Genomic DNA, 20,626 nt, shown 5'->3' with positions numbered 1-20,626 from the left:
TGCGTGAAAATCTGTGGATTAAACTATTATTGGCTGACGACTTAAATTTCCTTGCTGGAAAATCTCTGAAAAAATTAAAATTTTGGCAAAAACTGAAAAAAGTTTATTTCTTGGACTTAAATAAATGAGCTTTCTGTACTAATTATAAAGCTGAAAGTCTGTCTGGGTCTCTGTCAGCATCTCTGTGACGCGAATAGCGCCTAGACCGTTCGGCCGATTTTCATGAAATTTGGCACAGAATTAGTTTATAGCATGAAGCGATTTTTCGAAAATTCGATTTTGTTCTTTTTCTATTCCAATTTTAAGAACTTTTCACCGAGCAAATTATCACGACGTGGGCGAGTAAATTGCCAAATTATCATAACGTGGAACCGTAACATGGGAGAGCCATTTAACATAGCAAATTGGCGAGAAAGTCATCATCCATTATTTGTTAATATAGGCGGACCAAATGACCTTTTAATTTTTCCACCTCGGGCAAAGCCGTGTGGGTACCACTAGTTAGGATCAAAAGAAATTTAGAAGCTCTGCGAACTGAAGCAAAGATCTACTACAGAAACAGTGGTGAAACTGCTTCAACAACTAGTGAACGACAAATGGGATCATTTTAAATCCTTTGTTGATGTGAAAAGTACAAGAATGAAAAATTACTTGAATATTGGGGGTAAGGTAACAATCCTTGTTCTACGAAGTCATTATGCAAGCTGTTCGTGCAGAGTCTGCTTGTCTGATGAAGACAACGATGAAGAATTTTTACCACCTCCTCCAAATCAACAAGCATCAGAGATTGCGAATATTTAAGTGCAGTACCAAAAAAATACCAATCTACTACTGAAACAGTGGTAGAAACTGCTTCAACAACGAGTCAACGACGAATGCAATCCTTTTGAAATCTTTGTTGATGTGAAAGGTTCAGCAATGAAAGATTACTTGAATATATTGGGGGTATGTAACAAACCTTGTTCTACGAAGTAATTGTGCAAGCTGTTCGTGCAGAGTCTGCTTGTCTGATGAAGACAACGATGAAGAATTTTTACCACCTCCTCCAAATCAACAAGCATCAGAGATTGCGAATATTTAAGTGCAGTACCAAAAAAATACCAATCTACTACTGAAACAGTGGTAGAAACTGCTTCAACAACGAGTCAACGACGAATGCAATCCTTTTGAAATCTTTGTTGATGTGAAAGGTACAGGAATGAAAAATTACTTGAATATTGGGGGTAATGAAACAACTTGTGTTCTACGAAGTAATTGTGCAAGCTGTTCGTGCAGAGTTTGCTCGTCTGATGAAGACAACGATGAAGTATTTTTACCATCTCTCTCAAATCAACAAGCATCAGAGATTGCGAATATTTTACTGCAGTACCTGGAAAATTCCAATCTACTACAGAAACAGTGGTAGAAACTGCTTCAACAACGAGTCAACGACGAATGGGATCGTTTTGAAATCTTTGTTGATGTGAAAGGTTCAGAAACGAAAGATTACTTGAATATATTGGGGGTATGTAACAAACCTTGTTCTACGAAGTAATTGTGCAAGCTATTCGTGCAGAGTCTGCTTGTCTGGTGAAGACAACGATGAAGTATTTTTACCATCTCTCTCAAATCAACAAGCATCAGAGATTGCGAATACTTTAGTGCAGTACCTGGAAAATTCCAATCTACTTCAGAAACAGTAGTAGAAACTACTTCAACAACGAGTCAAGGACGAATGCAATCCTTTTGAAATCTTTGTTGATGTGAAAGGTACAGGAATGAATGATTACTTGAATATTGAGGGTAATGTAACAACGTGTGAACCCTTGTTTTACGAAGAAATTGTGCAAGCTGTTCGTGCAGAGTCTGCTTGTCTGATGAAGACAACGATGAAGGATATTTACCAACTCCTCCTAATCAACAAGCATAAGAGATTGCGAATATTTTACTGCAGTACCTGGAAAAATCCAAGCACGTGGATAAGTCGAATTGTGTTTACGAAATGATGTTTTAAGATGCGATAGGAAAAGAAATAAGCAATAAAAAATAACTTCCATTTTTAAAGTAGGTTAGTAAAATATATTCTTCGCAAACAAACGTCCTCCAAACTAAAAGTGTTATTGTCTATTACGCTATCTATATTGCTCAAAAAATTAAGGGAGCGCATGGTTTTAACAAAATTGAGAAAAATATTATTTCGGAAACTCTAACTTCCAATGAAGCCTTAATTTTTATCAGAAAACATGAGAATAAAACGCAAATTTTGGAAGGAAATCAACGTTTCTGTTGTCGAAAAGCAGAAAAAGGATACAAGCGCAGAAATCGCGATTTGACAGAAGCTTATTTTTTCACTGGGTGGGGGAGCGGTAAAATTCAACCATTCATTTTTTTATTGGAAATTGCCGCTACATTGTAATTTACCGGATTTCATGGCTTGACGTTTTACCGGGGGACTGGAATCCGGACAAACACAAAGAACTATAGCAGACGATGTCGGAAAGGAATAATTTCATGTTCGTTTCACTGCTCTAGAGGAGTCAAGTTCCCAGTCAAATGTTTTCTGTTTCATTTTTGCCGTATTGCATCTTAATACACATGTATACCCCATTTTATACCTTATTTGCAAGGAATAAAATGGACACACAACAGTTTCTTCACTTTTGTGTGATTGCTCTCCTAATTGTTTTGACCAGTGTACTATGCTCTATTCTTGAAAAAGAAAGCACAATTTTTTTCTTAAAAATGCTGAGGGAGGAACTTCCGATTATTTGAACATTTCTGCCGGTTCCTTGGGACTTCGAGTTATCGAGAGTGGTAATTGAATGAAGCTATATCCGTCTTAGCCAGAGATGTTTTTTAAGACTCTGCAAGCGTATTTGACATATTAATTATTGGATATGCTTCAGAACTATATTTAAGGGACTCTCTACAAATGATGTCACGCTTTAGGGGGGGGGGGGGGGGGTCCGTGAAATTGTGATAGTTTTTGCAAAAAGGCATGAGAGATGGGTTAGGTGAAGCGTGACACTTTGTGACTAACGGGGAGGGGTCAAAAATGTTCAAAAAATAGTGACATCATTTATGTACAGCCTTTAAGCGTGTTTTCACGCTTTGTGTCTTGAACAAAATTTTAACATTGCGGAAATTAGGAGACAATGAACTGGTAATTTTAAAACGTTGCACTAAATGGGAGGTGGGGTTAGGTGAAGTGTGACACTTTGTGACTAACGGGGAGGGGGTCAAAAATGTTGAAAAAATGGTGACATCATTTATGTACAGCCTTTAAGCGTGTTTTCGCGCTTAGTGTCTTGAACAAAATTTTAACATTGCGGAAATTAGGAGACAATGAACTGGTAATTTTAAAACGTTGCACTAAATGGGAGGTGGGGTTAGGTGAAGTGTGACACTTTGTGACTAAGGAGAGGGGGTCAAAAATGTTGAAAAAATAGTCACATCATTTATTGACAGCCTTTAAGCGTGTTTACACGCTTTATATCTAAAACAAAAATTTAACTTTGCAGAAATTAGGGACAATAAATTAGTAATCTTAAATGTTACACTAAATCATTTTTTAATACAAAATATCTTACACTGAAATCTAAAATAATAACAATAATAAAAACAAAAATAGCTAACATCTGTGGGTGACCGAATAAGGCCATGTAGAGACCATCCTCACCATTTTTTGGTAATGCTAACATTCGCCACATCGATACTTAATCGTCATCAACAAGCAGTTTTTAATCACCAAGCAACACTGTCGAAAATGATATTCCAAAAGAGCGTTGTCAAACTTTCCTGATTTTATTTTAACGTAATTTTTGTTTATGCTGGTTCATAGTAGTTTACTAGTTTAAAAAAAATTATGTTGTTGTGAACTATCATTTTCTTCTTGTGATTTGGTAACGCGGAAAAGTAGATTGTAGATGGGGACGTCCCGATGGGGGGTCACCATGACATGCCAAAAATGTCCTTAATCAGCAAATATTATCTAAAGATTCGTAAAATATTTTTTTGCCAATATTTGGAGTACCATTCCTCACAATTGTCATCATTCGGCGAAATTTTGAGTCATATTCGGCAAAATTATCATCTCCCGTAACGATACCACTGACTACATACTAATAATTTTTTTAAATCTTACATTTTCTAGATAGGTCTTATTGAGCAATCACGATTGCTTATTGTTCTCACTTGACTGTTTTGATGTGCTATCATTTTATTTTCCCACCGCCACCCTCCGCACCATCACCGTCGACCGGCTCCTCACGATGCTGCTCCTATAGCGAAAGCCGTCTCCAGGTTGCATCCACGTCCTACACACACGCGCATACATACACAATTACACACACGCGCGTATGCATACACAACTACACACACGCACACACATATATAGAGAAACACATACACCTACACACACAAACACATACACACATAAATACCATACAGACAACTACACACGCATACAAACAACTACCCACACATTCATGCCTGCACGCAGACGTAATCACATATGCCTAGACGCAAATATTCATACACACAACTACTCACACACTTATGCCTGCACACAGACACACACACACATGCCTACACACATATTCATACACACAACTACTCACGCACTTATGCCTGCACACAGACACACACATGCCTACACACACATACACATACCCCTACACACATACACATACCCCTACACACAACACACATACCCCTACACACAACACACATACCCCTACACACAACACATATACTCCTACACACAACACACATACTCCTACACACAACACACATACCCCTACACACAACACACATACCCCTACACACAACACACATACCCCTACACACAACACACATACCCCTACACACAACACACATACTCCCACACACAACACACATACCCCTACACACGACACACATACCCCACACACAAACACACACGCCTACATACACACACTCGTGATTGCGAAAAACATAATTTGAATTCAAGATGTCAAAATTCATTTTTTTTTTTTTTTTTTTGAGTTTTGTTTTCGTTAGCCATACTTGTTTATTTACAAGGTATTTCTACTGGATTAGGTAGAAGAATAATAGCATGCAAAATGCTATTAATTTTGGATTTCAAGTTAAATTGATTACAAGCAGAAAATCATCCAACTCCGTTTCGAATATTTATCTTCACAGCAAAATTCAAATTGATCGATGTATTCCTCTTCGTTCCCCATGTTATTTTAGTGGATTATCCTTTTGCTTTCTTAGAAACGATATATTTGTCTGGAGCATGTTTTGAATGGTTGTAAAAATTGCAATGTTATCCATCTATTTTAAATTTGAATATAACAAAATAGATCCCTTACTATCTCGATGCATTTTCTCCAATTTTCCTAAACCCCTCGTTCTGTTATCGAATTTTTTTTCATGACGTACTGAAACATTAGTTCTTCAGAGGGGCTGTATCTACATTTCTGTTTGTTGCAATTATGAATTCAGTTTTATTTTCATTGATGGTTAGACCAATCTTATCTTCTGCATTCTCAAGTGAGATAAAAGCGTCAATAATGGCTTGCTGGGATCACCCATTAATATCAATGTCATCAGCAAAACCAAGCAGTTGAACTGCTCTGTCTGAGCTAGTTCTGCGAGTTTCTAATTCTGAGTCTTAAACTCAGTCCCACTCAGTTAAGCATGCCCTCATTTTTTATTTCTATCTACTAGCTGCGTGCCTGGCGTTGCACGGGCTGCTTAAAAAATGAAAGAGATGGCCAATTGATGCTTTTGTATTACTCTGACATCAGTTTCTAAAGCGCTAAGGAGTAAATGAACTTCACTACTCAGTTCAATAGGCGCCATAGGTAGACAACAAATTTGATAGCAATATAAGGATTGAACAAAAAGGAAAATTTTTTTTAAAAGAACGAAAAAATCCAAAATATCCTGGGGCATTATATATATATATATATATATATATATATATATATATATATATATATATATATATATATATATATATATATATATATATAATGTGTGTGTGTGTGTGTGTGTTTGTATGTTATGCAAATTCGCAGTTTACGTCGGATCTTGACCAAATTTGGCAGAGAGGTACTTGGGCACCCGAGAAGGAACGTAGAGGAGTTTTCAAACGCCTACAAAGTACCGAACCGTGTGAATTTTAACTTTATGACCCGAAAATGGCATTAATTGTCTCTTTCTACCCGGAATAATACTGTGCGATTAGTTCGATTTTAGTCTGTCCTTTTTTTTTACTTTAAAATAAAATCGAATTAATTATGCAGCCGGACTTCTAAATTTACTTAGGATTGGTTTGAAATGAGTTTTCATTTAGTCTGGCAATTTTCAATATCAGCTTCAAAAACGATATTACAATGTTTCTAAACTAACCTAACTGTACACTAATCTGCTGTTGCGTAAGTAACGCTGTGGTAGGAACAAAATACTGGGGTCTAATCTCTCTTTTCATGGAGTAGATGTTATGGTTGGTGGACTTTGTTTCACTTAACGAAGTCAGTGCTGATTACTTACCAGCTTTTTTTAATACGTTTTTTTTTATATAAATAAAAATATATCTGGCCAAACAACAGAGTGCCCAACAAACTGGTAACTGTAGGGTGGTAAATAACTAAAAATAACATACGTTCAATCTTCGAGTTGAACCAAAAAATTGCTATGGTCACTCTTCTGGCCAGTGCTAATTCTATATTAGCTACCAGTTTGTTTGGCACTCTTGGCTTCCTTAAGAGGTTTTCCACCTCCAGCTCAGTCACTTCCTATGCCGGGATGATGAGTGCTAATAAGCACGAAACTGCAGTCCTCGGCTGGAATGACTAAGATGGTGGTGTATTTCATGTATTTCTGCCTTAGCTCTGGCTGTAGGGCGGTAACTTACTGAAAAGCAATAAAATACTCTAAAGTAAAACTAAAAAGTGATAAAAACTAATTTATATCTGGAACAATTTATTTGCTTTTATTAATTCCTCCTTTTCATATATTACGTATTAAAAAATGTGAATTTGCAACAAATTTCTCCAACGAAAAATTGTCATATATTTCAATGGATACATTTTCTTTGAACTAGATGTAGGACGAAAAAAAAAACTTTGCTTTTCAAAAAGTAATCTTTTCTACACAAAAGAGATGATTAGGAAAGTTCTGATTTCTTTTTAATTCTTTTATTGACTACTCAAGCTTTTGGATGAGTTCGGCAAATTGGGGATTGAAACTAAGGTAAAAAAAAAGGAAGTATAAAAATGAAAATAGAAGGAAAAAAATGCCGATGGAATAAAAATAGAGAGCAAAGAAAATGTTCGGGGAAAAAAACTTAGATTTTTTTTCTGAAGTAAAAGTCTTTACCAGTTTCTAACGTGGTAGATTTTAAGCAATGAAGTGATAGTAATGTGTTCAGTTTAGCAAGTAAAACATTAATTTTAATTAAGCTGCTGAATTAGAAGGCATGGCCGCATTCTGCTGAAATAATTTCCTAATAAGGGCCATTCCATGGAAAATTCATTTTAAACCAAAAATGGCGACTCAAATATGTAATTTAAAATAATTATTTAAGAAGTCTAAGGATCCTTAACCTTCAAAATGTTCAATTTTCTGGAAAAAATATATACTATACCTGGTTTAATTCTGAACAATTTGGTACCTTATTTATTACCATACTCAAAAAATGTTTCAAGTTATCGAAAAAATGTGTATTCTTTCCCCATAGAGATTTATGTTAACAGCAGCTGTTTAAATCTCTTTTTCTCGGGTTGCGTTTTCTCAGGTTTCTCGTTTTGCGCGCATCTCAAAAAGCTTCATATATATTTCGATAAAACTTTTTGTGAATGTTTGTCTGGTTTATTTTTATGATCTGAACCTAAATTTATTTATTTTTTAAAAATTGTTTATTTTTTTTATGAAATTTTATAAGTTAATATCAAAATTTTCGGGTTAAATATATATATTTTTTGATATTAACTTTTACTTTTAGTTAAAATTTAGGTTCAGATCATAATAATAAACCAGACAAACATGCATGAAAAGTTTTACGGAAATACATAAGAAACTTTCTAAGATATCATGCGCGCAAAACGAGAAAACCGAAGAAACCGGCACCTGAGAAAAAGAGGCTTAAACAGCTGCTGTAAGCATAAATCTCTATGGGGAAAGTTTACGCATTTTCACGATAACTTGAAAAGTTTTTTGCGCAGGGCAATAAATTAGGTATCAAATTGTTCAGAATTAAATTATGCATAACATATATTTTTTCCAGAAAACTGAAAATTTTGAAGTTTAAGGGTCCTTAGACCCCTTAAAAGGGTAATGGACAAAATTGTGTTGGGGGGGAGGGCGCGGTTGGGAGTTGACTAAGTGTGCAGAAGCTTTCTCTTGCTGTACAAGAGCAGTATTCGAGTGTGCAGATGAAAGTGTATGCTGGCTATTCAGAGCGTTAGTGATAAACTAACGATACTTAGCTTTTTTTTAACCGAGCTCAGTGCATGAATTTTCATTCCTCTTTCTTTATTTTTTATTGTGGTACCTGCACGGCTTTGCCCGTAGTAGAAAATTAAAATTTCATTTGGTTCTCTTGTATATTTGCAAATAATGGATGGTGAATTTCTCGCCAATTGGCTATGGCTATTTGCTCGCCCTTGTTACGGTTCCACGTTATGATAATTTGGTAATTTATTCGTCCACGTTAGGATAATTTGCTCGGTAAAATTTTCTTAAAATTGGAATAGAAAAAGAACCACATCGAATTTTCGAAAAATCGCTTCGAGGTGCACACCCCCATGCTATAAACTAATTGTGTGCCAAATTTCATGAAAATCGGCCGAACAGTCGAGGCGCAGTGTGCGTGACAGAGATCTAGACAGATAGACAGAAATCCCGATATCCAGACAGACTTTGAGCTTTATTATTAGTAATAACTAGTGGTATCCGCACGGCTTTCCCCGTAGTAGAAAATTAAAAGGTCATTTGGTTCGCCTGTATATTTACAAATAATGGATGATGAATTTCTCGCCAATTGGCTGTGTTCATTTGCTTGCCCATGTTACGGTTCCACGTTATGATAATTTGGTAATTTACTCTACCCCGTTGTGATAATTTGCTCGGTAAAATGTTCTTAAAATTGGAATAGAAAAAGAACAAAATCGAATTTTCGAAAAATCGCTTCGAGGTGCACACCCCATGCTGTAAAATAATTGTGTGCCACATTTCATGAGAATCGGCCTAACAGTTTTGGTGCTATGCACGTCACAGAGATCCTGACAGATATCCAGACAAAGACAGATCCAGACAGAGAGACTTTCAACTTTATGATTAGTAAAGATAGAAGATCAATAAAGGAAAATAATTTTGATTTAAACGGTTTATCATAAAGGTATTTCCCTAGACGAACATTGTGAGCACCAGTAGTTCTTTCTAGCACCAGTGGCCTTGTTTAATTAATAGACCGTGCAATATCTCCTGCCGAAATAGGAATGCTCTCTTATCTGCTGCTTAGAAGAAACGGCGCACTGTCATTCGTTTACGTAGAAGAAGAGATTACGCAACTCATTAGCCGCGTTCACAACAAACTTTTCCACCCGCTCCGGCTCCACAAAATACCGATTGAAAAATTCCCCGTTTTTATGTAAAACTAGCTGTACCCGACGCGCGTTGCCATGCCAACAAAAAATACATCATTATACTGAATGAGCATATTATGCACCTTCCGTTTTCCCATATTTTCTCCGTGGAAAAATACATATATATAGCAATTTTCATAATAATCGGTCCAGGTATCAAGTGAAGCCGTGACTATACTCAAATTTTGTATTCACGCAGTTTGCAAGATCAATCCATCGCTAAAAATATCAAATAGAAAAAGTTTTAAATCCCCCCGTTGCATGAAAAGCCATAAAACAATAACGAAATAATTTATTTGTTCAAACTCAAGAAAGATGGCAACAGCTAACTTCTTATGAATGCGATCTTTCACGCGAATTCATTTCTGCAGCCGATAATTTTATTCGTATTTATCCAATGGATTGTGACTTAAATTGGAATAGAAAAGGAACTATCGATCGGATTTTTTTTTCGAACTGGTCTATAAACATTCCCAATACCAAAAATAACAAACGGTGAAAGTTTCAGCCAAATCTGCCGGGTAGTTTTTGAGTTCATGGATGACATACAGACAAACATTCATTTTTATATATAAAGAAGAAGTTTCCCATTGTACCAGAGAAAGCGGTTTTACCCAGCATCCTTAGCGGCTAGTAGACGAGCATGTTTCGCGTAATGCATTTTGGGTAAAAACTACGCTTTCACTCCAAAAGAAAGCAGGAGGAGAAAAATTCCACATATACCCCGCAAATAACCGGAATGCGGTGAAAAGCAGGTTTTTTTCCGGGGTCAAAAATTTCCATGGAAACGGGCCCTTGATTACTTTGCGTAGATGACAAATCGTGTCTAAAACATATGAAATGATTTTTTTTACAATCTTGTCAATTAATACCTTAAGTTCAAAAGACATTGTTTTCGGTAATTAATTGATCTGATGAAAAATAATTTAGTAAAAAATAATTCAGTTGATATCAAATCAATTTAAGGTACGTACTATAATAATATTTCTATAATAACGCTTGTATACAAAAAAAAAACCCTTGCAATAATTTTATTTTAAGTGTAATAATTGCTATTAACAATTTAATTGTTGCGTAAGGAAAATGTCTGTATCGCCTACTGCATTGGGGAAAAAAAAACTATTTAATTGTATAGTTGTTTTTTAAAACAATCTCTCCTCCAGCAATACCTCTGACCCTACAAGGACAGATTGCGCATGGACAAATACCATACTGGTTATTTTACAACTGTTGCGTTAAATGAAAGTATCACAACAAAATAGTAAGGAAAATACATCACAAACAAATGATCTTGCACTTATAGATGAATAATTTAGCAAATCACTAGCAACTAGAGTTTTTTTTTACTAGTCTGGTAAATAGCGCGCAAATCTTTGAAGTTTTACCTTAACAGACAATGTCACAATTGAGTTGGAATCATTTGAGCAATAGAATTAAAATTAATTGTGACAGTTTTCCATCATTATATGGATGAAGCGGATTAAAAAAGAAGAGAAATGAACCGCCGAGAAATTCCGCCGACTTTTAATATTTCTTCTCCTCTTTAATGTAACAAAAGATATGATTGGAACTGAAAAAAAGGAAAGGGAGAACTTCGCATGATAACAATGTACAACAATCGGGATTCATCCAGTTAACAAGTTTAATCAGTGAGTAAATTCAAATTTGCTATACAGATTTATGTGATATTTGGTTACAAGGTTTTATCAATGATCTTTTTTTGTAAATTAAGCTCATCTTTAAAAAATATACTTTAGTCGTCAGTTCATTGCCACCAAATAATCTTGGAACGTCTTATCTATGCCTGCACCATTTAATAACTTAATTTTAAAGACAGTAGTATTACATTTTCGCAACAAAAACGATTGCATCCATGTAATTTTAACCCATTTTAAGCCCGTTATTGTTAGGACCAAAGCTTTAATCCTGTGTAGAATGCAGCATTTATTTTCCCCCTTTAAGGGGGTCCGGGACACAAAAATCCTCAAATTTTGCAATTTTTTTTATAATTTGAAAAATTGCTCCATTTTTTTCTGCTTAAGAGGACGTTTGAATCTTGTTTCTACCTTAAACAGAACGAAAGTTATAGTTATTTTTGTTGCATGCATCTAACGAATGTGTACATAACTTTAAAACTTTAAACGCGTTTTTCTCCATGATGCAATTTTTCCCGATTTCTTGCATTCAAACTCTTATAAGTCAGGAACCGATAGAGATAAAGTAATGAAACTTGGAGCATATCTTTTTCAAGCAATTTACTTTAATTTTTATTCGGCGAATTTGAAAAAAAAAACGTTTATTGCAAAAATTATGATTTTTTAAAAAAAAGTATCTTCGAATTTTTCGAAAAATTTTTTCAAATATTTTTTATTTTTTATTGAATCAATATTTTTAAAATCGCCGAATAAAAATTAAAGCTTAGATATTTGTGCATACTTTTTTGAAAAAAAATTGAAAATTGACCAACAATATTTTGCGTTATAGCAATTTAAAGCAACCCCATTTTTTTTGAAAAAAACTAATTAAATTTAAATAAAAAAATTTTTTTTTCATATTTATGTTGTCATTTTGATTATTAAATAAATGATGAATCAGTTCAAAAAATTTCAAAACTCTAAAGTACATAATAAAAAAAAATTCAAAAAGTGTCCCGGACCCCCTTAAATAGCATTTTCAATCGCCAAAAATCTTACTAATTTTTTAAGCAATCAAGATAACTCATTAATTTCTCTTTACCATCTTCTGGCGTGTTGCCCTCTTTTATTAACTATATAATATCCAAATAGCGAGTCACAAGATCTATTGCAAGTACATGACACATTTATGGAAGCTAACATTTTCACACAAAAAACTGTGCCTTCGTCTGCTTTACCCGCATATAAACGTACATAGTTTAGTTTCTTGTTTGAATTTTATTTATTAATAGTTTGGCAATTTCTTTCGGGTTAGATATTTTTTTGTACGTTTTCATATTTCTTTCAATTATTGTTAAGTTACATAAATTAACTTAACTACTGAAAGTGAGTTGTGGTTTTCTTGGTTATAACTCTTACTGCTAATATTTCTCCCTTTTTTTCTCTTGCATTATATTCACGAGAGGCTTAGAAGCAACATCTATTAGTTCATCATAAAGTTCATTTGAATGAAATTATAATCGCTGCAAAAGCCATCTTCAGAGTCCGACTAACTAAAAGTGAGGCCCGAGGCCCACAATAATTTTAAGGCCCACTGAAGGCTATTATTTTAAAAATGTGTGTATTTTTACTTCCTTTTTCAAAAAAGGAAGTATTGTATTCGCGAAAAAATATTCACTCAAAAATCGATATTAATTTCCATTTTTCTCACCCCCGAATGAATGTTGAGTTTTTTATTCGACCGCACGATACGTGGATATATGCCTAGAAACCTACAGACACCCGAAATATCCATTTTGACGACCCCCGAGTTAATTACAACGAATTTTCTCGTGACGTCTGTATGTACGTATGTATGTGCGTATGTGTGTATGTATCTCGCATAACTCAAAAACGGTATGTCCTAGAAAGTTGAAATTTGGTACGTAGATTCCTAGTGGGGTCTAGTTGTGCACCCTCAATTTTGGTTGCATTCGGATGTTCCTAAGGGGGTCTTCTGCCCCTTTTTTTTGGGGAGAAATCATTAATTATTTCGATGTAAACTCAAGTAGAGTTATAATTTGTCGCACACTTGGCGATATGTCGCCAGTCTTTTGGTCGCCAAGTTTTGTCGCCAACTTGGCGACAAATTTTGCGATTTTTTTTTTTAATTTTTTTTTTTTTTAAAGTTTGGTTTCAATATGGCCACTGTTGGGGATATTTAGAGAGTAAACAGTTGAATCACATTAAAATTGCCAATAATGAGGAAATGACATTAAATTGGAAGGTAAAAGGAAGTCATGTGATGCACGCATAAGCTCGTTTGCATAGTTTTAATGCTATGCATAATTCTTTAAGTATTTTGGGACAACTTAGGAAGAAGGGGCTCCAGGCCCAAGCCTAGTAGGCCTGTGCGGTAATCAGGCCCTGGCCATCTTTTGTAATTTCTTCTAGAACATTGAGTTTTTGGCGCGATTATCTTCACGTATAATTTGCATGTGTCTCGGGATATTCGGTTGATCGCAATTTCATTTTCAAATACTACCCCCCTCCCCCGCACAGTTTAAAAAAAATCATTCTGTAATTTTCTTTAAAAACATTTTAAAAAAAGTTAGAGGCAAAGAAAAAAACTTAATCTTTCGTTTGCATAAAATGACTAAAAGGTCTCTTTGAGAATTAAAAAACCCCTTATTTATATAGTCGAAAAATACACTCTCTTTATCAAAAAAACAGTAGTTTCTTTTTCTCAGATCGTTTGCACTTTAATAAAAATATTTTTCTAGGAAAAAATACCGATCTGCTAAACGCAAAGACATTATTTTAATTAACTCGCCTCAAAATTGATCTTCCTTCGTTATTTTTACGCATACATGGACAACTTAAGTTGATGCAGACAGTTAAAATTTTTCTGTAGAAGCTTATAACATACAAGTACTGATATATTATTTGCAGAAGTGGAATATTGAAGCAATATGCGGTAGGGAATAGATTCTCAAAATTAAATTCGATCTCTCTTTCAATTGCGAGGGAAGAAAGTTAGCCCCAACAAGGAGTTCGATCAATAACAGAGATATACAAAATGTTTATTTAGCAGAAGAAAACAAAGCAAAAAAAAAAGCGAACTGATGTGTGCATCACATGACTTTATTTTACTCCAATTTAATGTCACTTCCTCATTATTGACAATTTTAATGTGATTCAATTGTTTATTCTCTAAATATCACCAACAGTGGCCAAATGGAATTTAAATTCAAAATTAAAAAAAAATCGCAAAATAAAATGTGTCGCCAAATGGGTAGACAAAACTTGGCGGCCAAAAGATTGGCGATATATCGCCAAGTGTCTGACAAACTATAATACCAATTGTTTACATCGAAATTAACAATGATTTCCCCCCAAAAAGGGACAAAAGACCCCCTTAGAAACATCCGAATGCAATCAAAAGGTGCCCAACTAGGCCCCACTAGGAGTCTACGTACCAAATTTCAACTTTCTAGGACATACCGTTTTTGAGTTATGCAAGATACACTCGCACACACATACATACGGAAGTCACGAGAAAATTCGTTGTAATTAACTCGGAGGTCGTCAAAATAAATATTTCGAGAGTCTATAGGTTCCTAGGCATGTGGTCGGGAATAGCTACTCTGCCATGAATGTGCGCAGCATGCACCTCCCGTTGAATATTTTTCATGGATACGGGGCTGTGAAGGTGGGTACTCATTTCGGACGTTATCTGAGACAGTGTAGTCTTGCGTTTTCGGGAGACAATCCTCTTCAACACTCGTCTACCACGATCCTTCAACTACGACTTAAGCCCACTGTTGTGCTTCGCAGGACATACCTTACCCAGATTTGTATAGGCTAACCCTCGGTACAGAGGTCTTTTCGTATCGTCTAACACTCGGTACAGAGGTTTTTTTGTATGGTCAAACCCTCGGTACAGAGGTCTTTTCGTATGGTCTAACCCTCGGTACAGAGGTCTTTTCGTATAGTCTAACCCTCGGTACAGAGGTCTTTTCGTATGGTCTAACCCTCGGTACAGAGGTCTTTTCGTATAGTCTAACCCTCGGTACAGAGGTCTTTTTGTGTAGTCTAACCTTCAGTACAGAGGTCTTTTGTATGGTCTAACCCTCGGTACAGAGGTCTTTTTGTATGGTCTAACCCTCGGTACAGAGGTCTTTTCGTATGGTCTAACCCTCGGTACAGAGGTCTTTTCGTATAGTCTAACCCTCGGTACAGAGGTCTTTTTGTATGGTATAACCATCGGTACAGAGGTCTTTTCGTATGGTCTAACCCTCGGTACAGAGGTTTTTTCGTATAGTCTAACTTTCGGTACAGAGGTCTTTTTGTATAGTCTAACCCTCGGTACAGAGGTCTTTTTGTATAGTCTAACCTTCAGTACAGAGGTCTTTGTATGGTCTAACCCTCGGTACAGAGGTCTTTTTGTATGGTCTAACCCTCAGTACAGAGGTCTTTTTGTATGGTCTAACCCTCGGTACAGAGGTCTTTTCGTATGGTCTAACCTTCGGTACAGAGGTCTTTTCGTATGGTTTAACCCTCGGTACAGAGATCCTTTCGCATAGTCTAACCCTCGGTACAGAGGTCTTTTCGCATAGTCTAACCCTCGGTACAGAGGTCTTTTCGACAGAGATCTTTTCGTATAGTCTAACCCTCGGTACAGAGGTCTTCGAAACATCCACAAGTTCCCCCTTCGAAACATCCCACTGTTGTGCTTCGCAGGAGATACCTTACCCAGATTTGTATAGTCTAACCCTTGGTACAGAGGTCTTTTTGTATGGTCTAACCCTCGGTGCAGAGGTCTTTTCGTATAGTCTAACACTCGGTACAGAGGTCTTTTCGTATAGTCTAACCCTCGGTACAGAGGTCTTTTTGTATAGTCTAATCTTCAGTACAGAGGTCTTTTTGTATAGTCTAACCCTCGGTACAGAGGTCCTTTCGCATAGTCTAACCCACGGTACAGAGGTCCTTTCGCATACTCTAACCCTCGGTACAGAGGTCTTTTCGCATAGTCTAACCCTCGGTACAGAGGTCCTTTCGCATAGTCTAACCCACGGTACAGAGGTCCTTTCGCATAGTCTAACCCTCGGTACAGAGGTCTTTTCGCATACTCTAACCCTCGGTACAGAGGTTTTTTCGCATACTCTAACCCTCGGTACAGAGGTCTTTTCGACAGAGGTATTTAGGTATAGTCTAACCCTCGGTACAGAGGTCTTCGAAACATCCACAAGACTGGCTGATCTGGACACTGACGCTCCAGCGAAACGAGTTCCAGTTATCATGCATCCTTTTACGTTGGAGAGATCGGACATTATCACTTTGCTACATGCAGAAATTGTCCATGGAACCCTCATCCAAATGCTTGGTTGATACCGTTTCTACACCTCCACAAACTATTGCAACACGTGGCAGTCGTTTATTGGACGGTGGAAGAAAGACTCAGTTTTAACTGGGTGTTCCTATAATTTTGTCCTATACCTGTAGATAGGTATGGTCAGATTTCGATATATAAGATCATTTCATCGTGTTTATCCATGTAGAAAATTTCACTCTGAGCCTTTATGCCCAACTTGACTTATTATGCTCTTATTTGGGAATGAAGCAATACGCTATATAGTTTATTTCTTTCGTTATAACCAAGGTTCAGTTCTATTTAACTGGTTTCAGCCGGTTCGTTATGTTACCTCATTATCGCGAACCTCTTCCTTCACTTTTGTATCGACCTACAGAAACGTCTTTTTACTTCCTTTTACAAAAAAGGAAGTATTGTATTTGCGAAAAAAATTTCACTCAAAAATCGGCCTTAATTTCGATTTTACTCACCCACGAATGCATGTTGAGTTTATTTTTCAACCCGACCACACGTGGATATATGCCTAGGAACGTACAGACACCCGAAATATCCATTTTGACGACCCCCCGAGTTAATTACAACGAATTTTCTCGTGACGTCTGTATGTACGTATGCATGTACGTATGTGTGTATGTAAGTCGCAAAACTCAAGAACGGAATATCCTAGAAAAGAGAAATTTGGTACTTAGAATCCTAGTGGGGTCTAGTTGTGCACCTCCCATTTTGGTTGCGTCCGGATGCTCCAAAGGGGGTCTCTTGACAATTTTTTTGGGGGGGGGGGGGAAATCACTGTTAGTTTCGATGTAAGCTCAAGTGGTGTTATAATTTGGCGGACACTTGGCGATATATCGCCAGTCTTTTGGTCGCCAAGTTTTGTTCCCAGCTTGGCGACAAATTTTGCGATTTTTATTTATTTATTTACTTTTTAAAATCTGGTTTCAATTTGACCACTGTTGGTGATATTTAGAGAGTAAACTATTGAATCACATTAATACTGCCAATAATGAGAAAATGACATTAAATTGGAGTAAAAGGAAGTCATATGATGCACACATCAGCTCGTTTTTTTACTTCCTTTTACAAAAAAGGAAGTATTGTATTCGCGAAAAAATTTTCACTCAAAAATCGCCCTTAATTTCCATTTTGCTCACCCCCAAATGAATGTTGAGTTTTTTTTTCGATTCGACCACATGCGGAAAAGTGCCTAAGAATGTATAGACACGCGAAATATCCATTTTGACCATCACCGAGGTAATTACAACGACTTTTCTCGTGACGTCTGTATGTATGTGCGTATGTGCGTATGTATCTCGCATAACTCAAAAATGGTATGTCCTAGAAAGTTGAAATTTGGTACATAGACTCGTAGTGGGGTCTAGTTGTGCACCTCCTATTTTGGTTGCATTCGGGTGTTTCTAAAGGGGTCTTTTGCACCTTTTTGGGGGGAAATCATTGTTAATTTCGATGCAAACTCAAGTGGTGTTATAATTTGGCGGTCACTTGGCGATATATCGCCAGTCTTTTGGTTGCCAAGTTTTGTCGCCAACTTGGCGAAAAATTTGGCGATTTTTTTTTTAATTTTTTAAATCTGCTTTCAATGTGGCCATTGCTAGTGATATTTAAAGAGTTAGAGAGAGAATCCCATTAAAATTGCAATGATGGGGAAATAACATTAAATTGGTGTAAAAGGAAGTCATGTGATGCACACATTAACTCGTTTTTTTGTGACACCTCTCTCTCACAAACATTGATAACCAATAAACAGGACACCAATAGTCAAGCGATCGTATTTCCTCACATACTATCTGTACAAGTATGACCTCAAACCACGTAACCCATTAACCATCGGCCAGAATTGCACCACTCAGTAATAAGAGGATTTCTCCGAGACTCTTATTTCCAACGTCCTTCGAGATATGTCATATCTATCGGCTGCCAGGACCTTAACGTCTCGACCAAAATAAGTGGACATGCTCCCTGGAAGGAGGAAAAATAAGTATCGTCTGCGATCACAATCAGCCCTTCCCTCCCGACATTCATTCTGTCCAGGAGAACTGGTCGTTAAGGCCAAGCCTGACAGTTTTACGACGGAATAACATGACATATAAATAAAGAAATTTCGGATCTTTGTGGACTTTTCCAATTCCAGCTGTACGGAAGGAACGTCTATTTCTTAAATGAGGGGGCTGCGAAAATGTAAGGAAATATTCCGGAGAATTTATGTTTTGGGCTATTCATCAATGTGGGCACCTTAAGATTTCAATGTTTCATGAAACATACTCCTACTTATTAAAAAAAAAATTTAAGTGTAAATAATTTAACTTTTTACTTTCTTCTATATCTAATACATAGAAGAAAGTATTGGATTCGTGCAAATTTTCGAATTTCGAATTTTGACGGATTCGAACGTTTTGAGGTGTGCTGAGTCCATTTCGACTATTTTTGGAAAATGTCTGTCTGTCTGTGTGTGTGTATGTATGTATGTGTGTGTGTATGTATGTGTGTGTGTGTGTCACGTCTGTGTGTGACCAGTTTTTTGTGGCCGCTCTACAGCAAAAACTACAGCATGAAATCGAACGAAATTTAAGTACACATATGTGCCCCTATGTGAACTTGTGCCCTTGTACTCCTACTTATTTATAAAAAAAAATAATTCAGTATAAATAATTTAACTTTTTACTTCCTTTTCCAAAAAAGGAAGTATTGTATTCGCGAAAAAATTTTCACTCAAAAATCGGCTTAATTTCCATTTTTCTCACCCCCGAATGAATGTTGTTTTTTTTTTTCAACCCGACCACACGTGGATGTATGCGTAGGAACCTACAGACACCCGAAATATCCATTTTGACGACTCCCGAGTTAATTATAACGAATTTTCTCGTGACGTCCGTGTGTACGTAATATGTATGTGCGTATGTGTGTATGTATCTCGTATAACTAAAAAACGGTATGTCCTAGAAAGTTGAAATTTAGTACGTAGACTCCTAGTGGGGCCTAGTTGTGCACCTTACCTTTCGGGTGCATTCAGATGCTCTTAAGGGGGTTTTTGCCCCCTTTTTGGGGGGAAATCATTAATTTCGATGTAAAACTCAAGTGGTGTTATACTTTGTCGGACACTTGGCGATATATCGCCAGTCTTTTGCTCGCCAAATTTTGTCGCCAACTTGGCGACGAATTTGGTGATTTTTTTTTTCTTTTTATTTTAAATTTGGTTTCAATTTGGCCACTGTTGGTGATATTTAGAAAGTAAAAAATTGAATCACATTAAAATGGCCAATAACGGGAAAATGACATTAAATTGGAGTAAAAGGAACTCATGTGATGCACACATCAGCTCGTTTCTGATATATTAATTTATCAATTGACTTCTTTTATTAGGTTGTTTTGTCACATTATTTATTCATTCTTTCTTTTATTTACTCATAGATTTGATCAAAAATATTTTTAATGCTGAAATAGAATACAGTACATTAGAAAAATATTGTATTCCTCCCTTTGCCCCGTGAAAAAAAACAGTGAAAAGTTTCCATTTCTTTTTGAAGATGCAAATTTACTACTAAAAATAATGCTTCAATGCAAGTTTAATTGTAAAATGCATTGTTCTTTCTGCATGTTCTGTAAGTTTGAAAACAAACTTTTAACTAAAATCTTTTTTCAAATCTGAAAAAAAAAGTAATTTTTCGTAACTCTTTCACTTTGCCTCACATCCCCCTACTTTTATTTTGGAAAGCATCGATTGAAAGCATCTCACTCGGAAGCTGTTTAAATAAATTTGCCAGCGGTATTTATCTGTCTCTATTTATTAATATAAATATAAACTTGAACAAAACATTTTCTTTATCTATTTTTTACTTCTCATCTACACATATTTATCTATCTATCTGTAGGATCTATGCATATCTATTTATTTCTACGATCTATACATATCTATCTTTCTTTACATATCAGTACTTGTCTTCCCATCTGTCTCTATTAATAGTAACCTAACCACCAATCATATTCCCTAACAAAATAAAAAGTCA

Source organism: Uloborus diversus, chromosome 1 (genome assembly GCF_026930045.1).
Source record: "Uloborus diversus isolate 005 chromosome 1, Udiv.v.3.1, whole genome shotgun sequence".
NCBI lineage: Eukaryota > Metazoa > Arthropoda > Arachnida > Araneae > Uloboridae > Uloborus > Uloborus diversus.
This window is presented reverse-complemented; position numbering follows the sequence as displayed.